Source organism: Archocentrus centrarchus, chromosome 10, assembly GCF_007364275.1.
Source record: "Archocentrus centrarchus isolate MPI-CPG fArcCen1 chromosome 10, fArcCen1, whole genome shotgun sequence".
Classification (NCBI taxonomy): Eukaryota; Metazoa; Chordata; class Actinopteri; order Cichliformes; family Cichlidae; genus Archocentrus; species Archocentrus centrarchus.
In genome coordinates, this window is record NC_044355.1 from 4,128,112 (window position 1) to 4,142,672 (window position 14,561).

The 14,561-nt window shown below is 37.7% G+C and overlaps 1 protein-coding gene across 2 annotated transcripts in view; it reads left to right on the plus strand.

Moving 5' to 3' along the window:
* fstl5 (follistatin-like 5) overlaps window positions 1-14,561 on the plus strand; it is a 208,425-nt gene that overhangs the window by 120,037 nt on the left and 73,827 nt on the right. The gene's annotated exons all lie outside the window — the stretch shown is intronic.

Sequence of the window (14,561 nt, forward strand, 5' to 3'; positions counted from 1 at the left end):
TAACTGCACTATATACTGTATTTTGCACTGATGCCCCATATCACACATTATCTATATGATTCACATCAGTACATAAATGCTAATTGGAAAAGCATTGTTTTTGTAGTTTATTGAATTTACTAAAAAAAAAACACACAAATCAATCAGTTTTACTGAGCGTGGCTAATCTGTTTTATTACTGGTGGTAGTGTTCTGTCTAGGTACAAAGTACTATATATAAACACACTCTTAATTTTCTTTCCTTTTTTTAAATCTGAGTGGGCCGAAGCACTGCTGCTAATAATACTCCAATAACAGGCATCTCCAGTATAAATTTGAGTCAGAGCACTGAACATTTATTTCAGTGACTTGCAGGTAGTAGTCTTATAGAGGCCTGGTCACAGAGCTTGGGGTAGAAATACATTGTAAAGTTATAGTTTCTCACTTCATTGCCAACATAATCTCTGAGTGGCAGCTATAAAAATCTATGCAAATACCTTAAGCGCTGCCGTAAACTGAGCACCATCATAAAGTAAATCCGTTGATTCAGTGTATCCAGTATTACGGCGTGGCTTGGAAAACAGCAGTAAAGCAGAATGACTCTCCATGAAAACGGCACCTGTCTGACTGCTGCGCTAATAAGGACCCTTTGCACACCTTTATGGAATATTCAAAGCATTGCAACATTGTTTGTCAGGACAGAAGATAAGATTTTAATGTCCATGCATTATTCATCCCTTCTTTGCATAGACTGGAAGGGGGTTGAGAATCAATTTGCTTCAGCTAGCAGTAAGGAAGCTGTCTGGCAGAAGTGATGTCTTTTAATTAGATGATGTTACAGATATGAATGATATCTGCCACACTGCTGATAGTGAGCACCATGTCATTGTTGAATAATTTGGTGAGTGATAGCTCAGTGCATCATGGGTAAACAGATAAGGTGTCATCCATCACAAAGTGTCATTAACTTGCTAGGAGAGTGACAGAATACATCATCGCAGACACTGAAGCACCCATATTATGCTCATTACCAGGCACATGATTTTATTTTTGGGGTCTAATAGAATACGTTTACATGCTTTAATGTTTTGAATTATTTTTCTCATACTATATATTGCTCTTTTTATCGTTTGCCTGAAGCAGTTTTACATTCTGTTTCTATAACACCCCTCTTCCAAAAAGCCCAGCCTGCTCTGATTGGTCAGTTGGCATTTACAAAAACAAAGTGTCATTAACTCGTTAACAATAACAAAGTTATTTTTGTAAATGCTGTAAGCGTCAGCTGCAACCAAAAAGTCGTTGCTTTAGCCACATTAGGCTCTCAGTTGCGTTCTCTCTGAGTGATCAATTGTATCCAACTGAAATTACAGCACAGCCATTGTGTTTAACTTGTGCAGATAATGGTTATTAGGATTTTAGCAGTGCAGAGCAGTGAGTTGAAAAATGGTTTCATACTATTTTGTTGTCTGACAACCAAAAAAAAAAAAAAAACCATGTAAGTGAGAATAACCATTTTAACAGTTTTCAGTTGTATTAAAATGCTGCAAATGTGAGCAAAAGATTTCAGAGAGAAAACAGTAGTTTTAGCCATGGCTAGGTTTGTCAGAAAAAATGATAATAATTGATGCTAAAAAATGATATTGGGTTAAATGCTCATTATTGACAGTATCAGTACCAACAGTGCCAACTTTGCCTCCTCTCGCTGACACACACACACACACACACACACACACACACACACACACACACCAAACTTCGCACAGCACTCCCGTAGACAGGCAGGCACACAGCCCCTCCCTGCACTAGCAGCTGAAGAAGGTGACATTTGCAACACTGAACACTTTAGGAGGAATTTTGAGAGGACGGTAAACTTCCCATTTCGACACCATTTTAGGTATCGATATTAATGTTGAATTTCTGCCATCAAGGCAACCCTTATACATTAGGCATGCAGTGTACCAGCACTATACATGTGGGAATTTTTCTGTTGTTGTGGAGAATTTGCCATTAAAATTAAAGTAATTATTATATATTTAGTTAGCTAGATGCTGTAAGTGCGTAAAGGCTCTTCTGTTTGCTCTTGGAGCTTTGCTCATAGCTGAGATTTACATTTAGAAGAAGTGTCTCTAGCGATGAATTAATAGCACACTGCCAGGCAGCTGGCTGCACCTGGATTTAGTTGAGGCAGCTGCATATTCTTCATTTTAAGATGTGCCAGGCTAGCGGCCAAAAGGCATTACGCTGGTGTGTTACGAAGTGATGTAGACAAGTGACAAGCAAACCATATTTCCTGTGATGGAATAACTCAATTTGGCGAGGGTACTACTTAGCCAACATTTTACATACATAGACAGGATAAGAAAGACCCTCAGAAAGTATAATTCAATTTAAGATTAATCATGCTGTATGCAGTCATATTGGAGTAGAACAAAGTATGAGTAATCATATGGTATTACAACATGAAAATACACTCAATCATGAGAGTATACATACCTCACTAAAGACACATATGGTATAATGTGTAATGTATTACACTACATACAGCAGTTACATGTGAGAGTTTACAAAAACAGAAGGTGTTTTATACAAAGTAGTTGGTACACTTTATTTTGTACCAAGTGTAGTCAGTATGTGTTAGCTGCACTTCAGTTATTTTATTTTAATAAGCAGATGTTGCTCTCTCCTGAAAAATATAGCATGCTTGTTATTCTATATGTAGTTAGTTGCATCCTTCCTGCATTAATGCTACATCCAATACTTTTCTCAATGTAATAGTAGAATATAAATATTCCCTGTATTGTGGAAAAAAACACCTTTCTGTTCAACATATAGGTACTTTTCTTAATTCAAGCTAAACAACTACTAGATAGGACAATGCACAGTAGATGAAATGTAATACTTATAAGCAACAAATATATCAAAATATGAAATTCAGTGTCTCAAAGCTGAAAGATAAACCTCCGTCCGCTTTTAGGACTGAGCAGAAGGTGCTGCATTGGTTCAAAAGGAACATAGGAAAAAGGGATACTTTACAATTTCACTCTTTGATCACTCTCAAATAAACGTTGAATGTATTTAAATTCAGGTACCAAATCCACAAGCTGAAAGAACGGACAGTATCTAAAAGGTAGCTTAACGTTGGCTAAGTTGGGTGCATTCAGATTGAGGCTTTTTGAAAGCTGATGCATGCAAGGCACACAGTGACTGAATCCTTGTGTTAGTGAGCTTTTTAAGCTCTTTGAAGTTGGCTGTACAATCACAATGTGCTTTTTCCCATGCACCACACAGTTTAAATGTTATTAGTTTGGGAACACCTACTGAATGCAATCTTGAGGCACACTGTTTGGCAGACAACAGTGAAAATGAATTTGAAAGTATTTGGAAAGATCTCTCTGGATGAATGCAGCCTGAGGCTAACTATGTAGTTTGAATCTTATCTCCAAACAATCCCCCTCTTAGGTCCATAGACAGTACACAGATTTGAGGCCTTGTCTTTTACATTTAAACTGTAAACTGCATTTGTCCTACTTTAGGTTGTATACTCTTATCATGACTGAAATAAACTTAATTTTAGCTTTCCAAAAATATCTTTAAACTACTTAAAAGAATGTGGCATGTGGCATTTTGTTTGTGCAATATACAATATTTTGCTTATTCATAGTAGTAACATACTCCACTCTTATTGGGTATCAACATATTGATCTGAACCCTGACACCTGCTGAGAGAACAAACATTCAATATATGTACCTCTTTGATTTCTGCTGAGGCTAGAAAGCCTCCGCTTCCTGAGGGATTGTGAGAAACTTAGCTGGACTGTAACATGAGCTATCATATATTACTGTTGTGGTCCTCACAGAGAAAGAATTTTCTGCTGTCTGCATCAAAATACGTGGTGTGTATTTATGTAGGGGTTATCCCGCACATCCGTCTACCTATAGCATGTTTTTTTTTTTCATTCTATGTTGCCAATCAAATTTTATTTATTTATTTCATTTATTTTTTGGGGGGGGGGTGTCTACTGTACAGTCCCAATTTCCTTCTGTTTTTTGATTAATTCATATTTTTATATATATATATATATATATATATATATATATATATATATATATATATATATATATATATATATATATATATATATATATTTTTTTTTTTTTTTTTTTTTTGTAATTTTTAATTTGTTATATATATCAGGGATGGCACTTGATTAATACAATTAATCTAATTAATTAGAAGCTTTGTAATTAATTAATTGAAATTAATCACATTTTAATCACATTTAAATATTTAACATGATAAATATTAATTTAAGTTTGGTTGATGAATGAATCAATATACATAAGCTTAAACTTCAAAATTTTGTTTATTTCCCACCAGTCTACTACATAGACCAACGAAGGGTGGAAGTGCTCCTGTGATAAGCAAACTCCTGAAATTAAAGTTAATCATCATAACTGGATAGTTTTATTCAACATTAATGTCTCACTTATATAGTTGGAAATTAATCATTCGCTCAGCTGTATTTCTTGATGTTGTTATGTGTTATGCTTGTTTAACAGCTTATTTTGAATAAAATAATTAAAATTAAACCACAAAAAAGGAGAAAAAGTTCTCCGTTTAACCAGCTGCTTTTCCACAGCTGTGCTTCGCGCTGTCACGGTTGCTAGGCGACATGAGCTACGCTGAGGTGATGGCAGGTGACGCTGATATGAAGGCTAGCTGCTCACTTCCGGCCTGTGCAGTGTTCGTGGGCTGTGAAAGACCTGGTCTATGTGGGCCGGGTCCTTCGAAGGATGTGGCCCCTGAATGTGGACCATAGACATATATGATTTGGACAGCTCATCATTCTTATCACATTGTGCGTCGATATAATCTGTATGCCTGGAACTGGTGCACTGAGAAAAGTTCCACGGTGCAAAGTGCAATTAAAATGCGTTAAAATTTTTAATTTAATTTGTTATTTTCCTCGTAATTAATTAATCAGAATTAACGTGTTAAAATCCCACCCCTAATATATATATATATATATATATATATATATATATATATATATATATATATAGGTTTTATTTCATTTCTTGTTTATTTTTTCACATTCTTTCATTTAACCCAGTGCAGCTCAAATCTCATGTTATTCCAAGTTTGGTGTAATACAGACTTTGCCAGGCATGAAAATTAGTTGACTTACACCCGTTATGTCTGTGAATATTATAATTAGACATCCAAACCATCAGCCAGGCCTGATCAAGGGAAATTTGCTTCCATTAAGTCAAGTTTGCTGTTATTCAGCACCCATGGTAGAGCGACAATTAATGGATACTCTGGCTGCTGTTGGTTGTCAAAACCCCTGCTGAGTGTTCCATTCAAAGGCAAGGGGAAGTGCTAGAGTGGTTTCATAATTCATGGTTTATTTTCAAACATGTTTCTGCTGTATCTCCAGAATCTGGTTTTTAAAAAAAAGAAGAACTTGAATTACTTTTTAATTCCAAGCAATCCTCAATTGAAGTACTTTTTAGTGTAGCATGCAAAAGATTAATCCATTACTATAGTATAACTCATCCATGTATGTGCTCCCATTGACATTGTTCTTTCTGGCAAGCTCTTTTTGCCATGCATGTACAAATATTTCTTTTTTTTAGATAATCATGAAGTGACTTAAAAATATATTTCAGTCAGTCTTTGGTTAGTGGCAAAGTTATCTCCAAAGATTCATTTAACATATTTAAGTGGAAAGCATATATTAAAAAAGTTACTTTCATTGAGATGTTTGGTACTATTGTGTGCATCGTGCTGAGAATGGACCAGGGGAAGAAGAGAGAGCTCTCTGAAGAGCTAAGAAGGAAATGAATGCTAAGACCACCTTGAAACTGTTGATATTGCAGCCATAATGTTTGAGGAGGATGTGATGCTGGGTAACACAATGCGCTCTGTTAGGAGAATATGATTTGACTCCTTTGTGGGGCCACTCTTACTCGATATTAGGCAGGTAGTTATTTTATTTGCAGCCTTAAATTAGTTAGATTTTGGCACCAAAACTTTGTGTTCTTTGAGATGTAACATATTGGGTGGAACGAGCCCCCCCCAATATGTTTCATCTCAAAGAACACAGTGGATAATATGGCCATAACTTCTAAAATGGGTGTGACAGTAAGATAAATCCAAATCAACAGCCAAAACCAAGAGATTGAAAGAGAGAACATCATTGCACAGCACCCTGTGGTTCATTTAGGCCCCGATTTGTTTTAGCGCTTGTTGTTTAGTTCCACTTTCTATAAGATGGAGACTTTACTATGAACCCCAATTTCAGTGTGAGCACTGCAGTTTTACAATGGTGATACAGTGTGCTTATGCTACCCAGTGAGCTTACTTGTGAAACGTGTTTGTCCATGGCAGCTAGTTCTGTACACAGTGACATTATTAGAGGTTGGAAACAGTGGGGTTTCAGTGAATTAACTCTTCACCAGTGTTCACGGGGCACTGAAGGATCAGCTTTAAATTCCCAGTTAGGAGAAACCTCTCAGAATACATTCTAGAGCCCTCTAAGAAAGGTTCAATGTGCTTTTCTAGCTGTCAGGAATATTTAGGAGTTCAGCGTAAACGGGTTGCTGCATTCATTCGCTTCTTACAGCATTTAACATCTCCTGTCATCTATTTGAAGGTGTAGGCATGCACCATTTGCAGCTGTTCAGCTGGGCTGTAGTGTTAGTGTAAAACTAGCAGAAGGCAAAGACAGTTGGGTAGAAGTGTACTGGAAAGGTGCTAAATATGCTGCCCCCTTAGTGCACACAAACTGGTGCCTGAGGTTTGGCAGAATGGTCCAGGAACACTACACAGTCTTTTATGCTCGCTTGTTCTCTCTGTTTTACACACACACACATATATATATATATATATATATATATATATAATTTTTAATATTTAAGAAATATAAAGTCATTGAAATATAGCCTCTCTTATGCTATACCTTAAGTGCTGTGTGATTTACGTACAGCAGAAAGATGGGGGATTTTTTTCATTACTTGTTTTCCACAAGGTGGCTGTGATAAAATTAGTCCAATTAGACATCCTCTTAAGCTCTGTAGCATACTAATGCAGGCCGTCCCTCAGGATCTCTACCAGCAGCTGTTTTGGAAACAGACTAAAGGCTGATCAGCCAGAGGTAATGCTCTCACAAAGGCCATTTGTCAGTGTTTTACAGCCATCCTCATGTTTATAATGTTTGTGGGAGGAGAGTGCAAGAAGGTCATAATCATGTTCTGACCTTTTACCTGAAACCTGTAATTTTTTGAGTATTTAAGATTGTTTTGGCAATATAGCTGCAAAAGCACAATTATTACAGTATCTGCTTTACAAGATGCTGAAATTTGACACAAGATGCTGAGATGTTGCCCCTCTAGCTGTGCATTATGAAACAATCTCTCTTAAAAGCACAGATTCAACACAAAAGGCAGCTCATTGTTCTGTGACCTAAAGTTAAGGGGCAGCGTTTTCGATGTAAACAAACATGAATTTATTATTTATACTGAAGAATTCGCTTGTGCAAATGTTGAGTACAGCTGCCTCGGACAATATCGATTACAGCTATTAATGTCAAAGCTCAAAAGATCTGCTCAGAAGATCTTAATTACCAGTAAGAGATGATGAGCTAACAAGCCCCATGTCTGCATCTGTTTATATTTTCCTGTCTGCTTATTATTTTGCATAAGCAATTAAATGCAAACTAAGCTAAAAAGCACTGTTTAAAAAACTCTTATAAGGGCATCGCACAAGACAAACTAAAGAACAGCAGCTCAAATGGAATTAGAAGACTTTTTCTTAACATAAACAGTATACCTAAATAAGAGTCATTATTACGTTACATTGTTATAACATATTTATGCAATTAGGAAAACGTATGGTGGTTTAGTGAAAGATCTTTGTGTTAGAAACACTACTGTAAAAAAAATCATGTATTTACTGTGCAGGCCTCAGCTTTTATTCTTTTTACTCTACATAAGATTTTGAAATAATTGGTGTTTTTGTAGCATGCAATCAAGTTATTATAGGTAACATTGTAAGTTGTAATTTTATCCTGAACACATCTTTTTTTTTTTTTCTCACTGAACAATAATTATGGTGACATTAAACCTTTCATTTGTACTCTCTCACCAAGTTTCCCCACTCATGTCAAAGACTGTGCTTTTTGCTCTTTGCAGCTAAGCTGTATATGCATCACTAGGAAAAAAAAATACAACCTGGAATTAAGGAAAGGGGTGATGTCTCCCTGTCAACATGTGGGTTTGTCTTAATAGGCATAAAAAAATTTGCCTGATTAGTGTTTTGTTTCTTATTGTACGGGGAATCTTTTTTTTTTTTTTAAAGTAGTGCAACAAACCACAGCCGTTCAACATGAAAAGCAAAAATGTGAATCTTCTTTGGGAAAACAAAGGAAATGGGAATCTTTCAGCAGTCAAACTATTTTCTGTTTCTGCCAAACATCCAAGTCCACCGAGTCATTCATGCGCTATCTCAAAAACACAAAAGCAGAGACTCCATTCTTCTTGCTTTGGGAGAGAGTTTGCACAAATCAAGTCAACCATCCAAGATCAGAGAGTATTCAGATGAATGTGTATTCTGTTTTTTTGGGGTGGGTTTTTTTTTTTTTTTTTTACCTTTGAGTCTTGCATGTGCATATGATCTATGAATACTGAGCATCAGGGAGAAATACTTTTATGTACGCTTCAAAATGTCAAACTCAAAAGCAATTGGGGCTACACAGACGTTCAGCTTTGGTAATATTGAATGTCATTAAGAGTGAGGGGAGGGAGTAAGTTAAAAAGGAATGAAAGACTTGGTGAAGAAAGACAGCTCGAGTGAGCGTGTATTTGAGAAAGAGGGCGACAGAGCATGATAGAGGATGGAGTAAGAGGGTTGGCTAAGCAACCTTGGTGCAATTTGTCTTCATGCAGCTGGCCCTTTGCAACGTCCTCTAGGCAGAGGCTATTTTCTTGGACAAGCTTGTTGCCTCCAGTGCAATAGGTGATTTACCTCTCCCCGTGCCACTGACCAACATCCCATTCTGAGAGCAGAGGAGAGTAAATCAAAAGTCAGGACCTTACCGTTAATCACTAATTACAGGTTGGGCGGTGAAGGTTGATCCTTCCCTGGGGGCTGAGTCCCTCAGGCCTCAAATCAGACCAAACAGCGAAGCCAGTGCCACTTCCTCCACTTATAAATCTTTAACACAGGAGGTGCTGCACGTTAAAGTGTTTGAGCTGGCTCTGGCATCCCAGACTCCCGTTTCTATGAGCAGTTTCTCATTCTGGTCGGATACTAGCCATCACTTCATTCTTCCGTCCTGTCCTTGCTCCATCCAATAGCTAAAACCTGCCTGGCCGTCTGTCTGCTCACTTTCTTCTTAAAATTCTTCCTATACCATCACTTCCTATACTATCCCCCCGGGATCAGCAACAAATCGAGTTTGTTGCTTCCAGCGTATTCCAAAAGCATTAAGATACAAGGGTGCTGTAATTGAATGGTTAGGGAGGACATTATTGAAGGAGATTTTTGTCAGTGTATCCACCCACCACCACCTCAGCACCATGTAGAGCACCAAGTAGCTGCTTGGAGTGTTGATCTGCTGGCTATATTGTTATCAGTGTCAGGGGAGGCGGAGGAGGTTTGCAGATTAGCCATGAGTGAATGATGCTTTCTGCATCAGGGCTATTTTATTGTTTTGTTTTCTACTCATTTTCCTGATTATGTTTTCTTCCAGACATTGTGCATTTTGCCTGACATCTTGATTGCTTGATTTTAGGTTGGTATGACTATGGTTAATTTTACATAAATTTGGTAGAAGTACCCTGAGATTCAGCCCATTATTTTCTTAAAAACTTTCATTCAATCAAAGTTGAAGTAAAATTAATACCCATTTGACACTTCACGGGAAACTCAAACATAAACAAGATAAGTTCCCAAGAAGTCTCCAGATGTCTATTTTTTGATGTATGGTCATTTTGAATTTGCTTGCCAAGCATTTCAGAGGAAGTTAGGACAGGAGGAACAAATGAGTGGACAAGTTGTGTACGTATTAAACTCTTGGTGTAACATCAGAAAAGTAATAATTGGAGAACCTGGGAAATCTGTCTCTCAGATGGTGCTGGCATTAAAAACAGATGCATTCCTTCCATTCTGAAAACCTATAAGTATTTATTGCTAGTGACACGAGCTGGAGCTTAAGTTTATGTTTTCATTGTTATAGCCTGCAGTGTCCAAAAGAAAACCTGACGAAGGTGCACCAGGTCAGGAGTTGCATCAGTAGCATACTTTTGCAGGGCTGTGCACCGTGGGTTTGCTCTCCCAGGATCAGGTAGTCAAACCTGAGTTCTGCTGTAATATCCTCAGGCTCCTGAGACAGAACATTTGGCGCAAATGACTTGTACCACTGGGTCAGTCTGTGTCTGAACACAGTGCATTGAAAACATTGAATTTTTTTTGGCTTTCCAGCACAATCTTTTCTCCCCATCAACCCTACAGAGTACGTTTGGGTAATTACAACTTTGTCCCAAACATGTCCCAAAATCAAATTCAAGCTTAAGAGTTGCTGCTTTGCCAAAGTTTAGGAGATCAAATGCACCTGCAGGTGGTCAGAACTGGACTTTCAAGTGATGATCTAAATTAGCAAGTACTGCTACACAAAGAAACTGCCTTGGCGAAGATAACAGGCAAATTTAAGGTACAATTTAACTCTTACATATGCACAATGCTCAGTGGATCTGTAACACTGTACCCAAGAAACAATAGAGTGAAAGGATCACCTTAGTTCACCTTCCTCTCAGAGGAGTCTTTTCTCACCTTTAGGATAGCTTGCACCATAAGTGTAGGTTCAGTGTCATCATGTCAGGTTGTGAATGTCCCCCAGATTATTATAGTTGGCTAGTCGAGTAAGTTTGCAATGTCTTAGTTCAGGCTATATGCTGTTCTTGGCAGTGGATCTACTTTATTATAACTAAATTACAGTCAAATACAGCAGCATATCTCTAAGCCCTGAAATAGCATTTTCCTTATTAGAACTTCTATGAACATGACCTAAAATTGGTCATCTGTAGCCACACTGTATGAAAATACACATTTAATAGGACGCTGTAAAACTAGTTTTTGCTCTCAAATACTTTTCATTTCCCCTCAGACTTTATTTATTTCCATCCGTGACAGCTTTCATATCACCCCTGCTGACAGTTGTTGTCATGTCTTTATTACATACAAACAATTTTTAATTAATCAAATGTGTTCCATCAAATGACTGTCATATTATGGTGTCCACAGGGAAGGTGTTCCAATCACTTATGAAGCTGGTTATTGTTTTTCATCTATCATTTTCAGCATGTTTTTTCCAGATCAAAACAAGTGACACGTTTATTTATTTCCAAGAAAAATTTCTATCTGTGCAAGGCATCACATGACATTTTATCATCATTTTATCATCAACAAAAAGACTGATTACTCAACAAATAACTCGTGTTTTTTTATGTATGTTTGAACCTGGTCATTCTCTTCATCTTGAGTATATGTCTTCAAGATGATTTATTAACAACAAAGTACTTTATTTTCAAGTGCTAGGGGACAGTACTGATGACAAAATAATCAGGGACCTCATGTAAACACAAGAATTGCATCAACACAGCTTACAACAGCAAAGTTTAATATGGCTATAAAATCAAAATTTCACATACATTATGCACATAACTTTAATATTATAATATATAGTACCAGTCAAAACCTTTGGACACACCTTCTAATTTTGTGGTTTTTCATCATTTAAAAATGGACTGGATGACTTTAGCATTAATTTACAAACTATGACGAAATACATATGGAATTATTTAGTAACCAAAAAGATGTTAAATAAACCAAAGTATGTTTTATATTTGAGATTCTTCAAAGTAGACAAAGTAAAGGAATTGCTTGCTTCGATGACAGCTTTGCACATCTTGGCATTTTCTCAGTCAGCTTTATGAGGCAGTCACCTGGAATGGCTTTCAGTTAACAGCTGTGCCTTGTCAAGAGTTAATTACTTGCATTTCTTGCCCTCTTAATGTGTTTAAGACCATCAGTTGTGTTGTGAAGAGGTAGAGTTGGCATACAGTGAACAGCCCCGTTTGAATAGCACTATATGTTCTAATCCATATTATGGCAAGAACTACTCAACTAAGTAAAGAAAACAACAGTCCATCATTACTTTAAGAAATGACGATCAGTCAATCTGAAAAATTTCAAGAACTTTGGAAGTATCCTCAGGTGCAGTCGCAAAGACATCAAACGTTATGATGAAACTGTCTCTCATCAGGACGGCCCCAGGAAAGGAAGACCAAGAGTTACCTCTGTTGCACAGGATAAGTTCATCAGAGTTACCAGCCCCAGAAACTGCAAGTTAACAGCACCCCAGATAACAGCCCACCTAAATGTTTCAGAGAGTTCAGTTAGCACACAGAAGTACACATCAACTTGTCAGAGAAGGCTGCTTGAATCTGGACTTTATGGTTGAATTGCTGCAAAAAAGCCACTTCTAAGGAAGAAGAACAAGAGGAAGAGAATGGCTTGGCTCAAGGAACATAAGGAATGGACATTAGACGAGTGGAAATCTGTCCTTTGGTCTGATGAGTCCAAATATGAGAAGTGGGATGGTATTTGGGGGGCTTTGCTGGTGACACTAATTTACAGTGCAGGAAAAAAGATGAAAATAAAAATATTGAATGAGAAGGTGTTGTGGAAACTGCAGTGCAATTTGCCTGGCCATATATACCGGCTTTATGGAACTGAACTTTTCTGCTCCGTCACAAAGGGGTTGGCTCAACTCTGATCCAGGGTCATGTCTAAAGGGCAGGACAGGGGCAGCACTGGCCCCATCTTAAATTTACTTACAAATATCTTTACAAATGATAACAATATGTAATGTTAATATAAATGGATGGCTCTTGAGAAAATATTAAAACACAATTTCTAAAAAAATCTTCAAAAAAAATTGAAAATGGACCCATCATATGCCTCACAATGGTTTGGTCCATTGCCTACTGCCTAACTTCTTTACCTTAGACCAGTTGGCAACCCCCAGGCTCTAGGGAAAAATGTGTATTCCCTGACTGATTGGGAAGTGCTGGTGCATTAGGTGCAATTGTCACAAAGAAGTATACCATTGGCGCTGCACCGAAAACCTCCTTGTGATTGTTTTGGTTGCCACAGTTGCAGTTGTGAAACTGTCAAAAGTGTGAAACAAACCATAAATGGAGAGCATTCCCCTTCAAAGTGAAAGTTGCCTAATAGTTGAAATGTGTTGCTTGCAGCAGTAAGGACCAACTTTGACTTTCAAGGTGAACATTGTAACTTTCCAGTTTAACTAGCGCTTGGTGAGTTAGTTGGGGAATGTTTGTTGGCATGTTCAAGAGAAGTCTACGTCTTCAGTCTGAAGTACAGATGACCACGGCAATCGGCTAGCAACCGAAGAAATTACAAGGTGGTTTTTGGTGCAGCACCCTCTTTGCAACCGATTTCACCTAGCGACAGCCAGCAGCCACTCTCCAACTGGGTTGAGAATACAAATTTATTCCTAAGTGACCGCGGGTTGCCAGTGGGTTGCATTTATTGTGACAAGACAGTGGAAAGAAGACAGGAAAGCTGTGAGTGTGTCGGGGAATGACCCAGGGTGGATTGGAACCCAAGCCTTTGGGTCGTCTTATCAAACCAGTGAGCTATACTGGCAGCTCAACTTATTATTCTTTTTAATTACATTTTCATCAGTTGAATAATACAACACATTCTGGAAAAAAACTGCAGTGTCATAAATACAGCAGAGTTTGTTCAACACTTCACTAACAATATAATCATTTAAACTTAGTTATTCTTCCTTCAGAAGAAAGGACTCTTATTAATCCTCTAATTTTGATGTAATCCTGGCTGTGATTTGCCTGGGCTTAAGTAGGGTTTCATTGGGCCAAATGTGAGATTAGAAAGTCTTAACTCAAAGCTTACCATTCAAAAGAAGTAGGAGTTTTCTCGCCATCTCAGTGTGATTGGCTTGGATCTAACACGCTAGCCAAGTTCATAGTTCAAAGACACAACAAGTGGACCAAACATAGCAAATGAGTGAGAAGGTTAAAGAAAAAAAAAATCAATCAGCAGTCATTGGTACAAGGGCCACAGAAGTCATGCTGTAATTGAAGGTGTTCTCATCCTCATTCTCTGGGCTGTGGCAAGTGAACACTGTTGGACCTGCTCTTTCATTAGGTTTTGTATTTCATGCCCTTAGGAGCAGAACAAATTGAGTCTCTGTTTCCTTTTGCTCCATTGCTCATTACCCAAGAGAAAGATTAAAAGGCATTCTTTCACAGGCTGCATTACATAATATCAGCAAAGAATGGATGACTGTACATTGTACTCGTTGTCTCTTCAAAATAGTGGACACACAAAAGACATTAACCAACCAGAACCATGCTGACCTCTCACCAAGCTACCCGGCCAGGCTTTCCTGCTGTACCCTGTCTCAGTGTTAGCCTCATCGGAAGCAGGTTTTAAAAACTTTGGCGTGTTGCAGAAATACTGAAGTGAT